Source organism: Tachyglossus aculeatus, chromosome 4, assembly GCF_015852505.1.
Source record: "Tachyglossus aculeatus isolate mTacAcu1 chromosome 4, mTacAcu1.pri, whole genome shotgun sequence".
In the NCBI taxonomy this organism is placed as follows: Eukaryota; Metazoa; Chordata; class Mammalia; order Monotremata; family Tachyglossidae; genus Tachyglossus; species Tachyglossus aculeatus.
In genome coordinates this window covers 55393722-55394836 of record NC_052069.1, presented here as the reverse complement: position 1 = coordinate 55394836, position 1115 = coordinate 55393722, and the positions used below count along the sequence as shown (strand labels likewise).

General features: G+C 45.6%; 1 non-coding gene across 1 annotated transcript; it reads left to right on the top strand.

Moving 5' to 3' along the window:
- The first annotated feature begins 237 nt into the window (after nt 1-237).
- On the top strand, nt 238-375 carry LOC119927939. Its single transcript, XR_005450903.1, has one exon. It is a non-coding gene; the product is annotated as a small nucleolar RNA SNORA7 (small nucleolar RNA).
- Nucleotides 376-1115: the final 740 nt, after the last annotated feature.

Below are 1115 nucleotides of genomic sequence, written 5' to 3'. Positions count from 1 at the left end.
GTGTGCAGAGCACTGTATTAAGCACTTGAAGGCAAGGAACACATCTATCAACTCTGTATTGTACTCTCCCAAGCTCCAAGTACAGTGCTCTGCACACAATAAGCACTAAATAGATACCATTGATGATGAAGAAGAAGAAAAGAGAACGATCAGACCAAGGCAACTATCATGGCACCACATTATTCTCCATTGTTGAAAAATTGCTACCAAAGAATATCTTTGACCTAAAGTGCCCAGCCCCTCTCAGGGCCGCACCTGGAGAATTTCCAGTACTATACCAGTCATGATTACAGGAGGGAGAGTCAAGCAGAGGCATACCCATTCCATTTCTAGCTTGGCCAGTGGCTAGTGAGTGGAAGGCAATCTGCTACAAGTCAAAACTCACCTGTGCAGGGCAGCAGCGGCTTGGGAGAGAATCGAGGGCAGAGACTCATTTACCGTGCAGAAGGAAGCAATGGTAAACCACTTCCATATTTTTACCAAGAAAACTCTATGGATATCCTACCATAATGATTGCAGATGGAAGTGGGGCATTCCGGGAGAGACGTGTCTATGGCATCGCTATGGGTCGGGCACGACTCGACAGCATAAGATAACAAAGTGCCCAGAATCTCATTAAGGATCTAGATCATGGTGTGGCATAGAAGATGTGATTGTTGCAGTGTGTCAGGTACAGAAGTGTAGGGAGAAACACTTGAGACCTCCACTAGGTTTTCAAAGACCTAACGAAAGTATCTGAGATGAGCCTGGGAGTCAGGAGACAAGCTCTAATCCTAGGCACTGACACTTGAGGGCTGAGTAATTTTCAGCAAGTCACTTCAATTCTCTGTCCTTCATTTTTCTCATTTGTAAAATGGGTATATGTCACCTGCCCTCTGCCTGTCTCTCCCAGTTCCAGTCCATACTTCATTCTCCTGCCTGGATCATTTTTCTATAAAAATATTCAGTCCATGTTTCCCCACTCCGCAAGAACCTCCACAGGTTACCCATTCACCTTTGCATCAAAGAGAAACTCCTTACCATCAGCTTTAAAGCATTCAGTCACCTTGCCCCCACCTACCTCACTTGATACACTCCTACTATAACCCAGTTCGCACACTTCACTCCTCTACCCC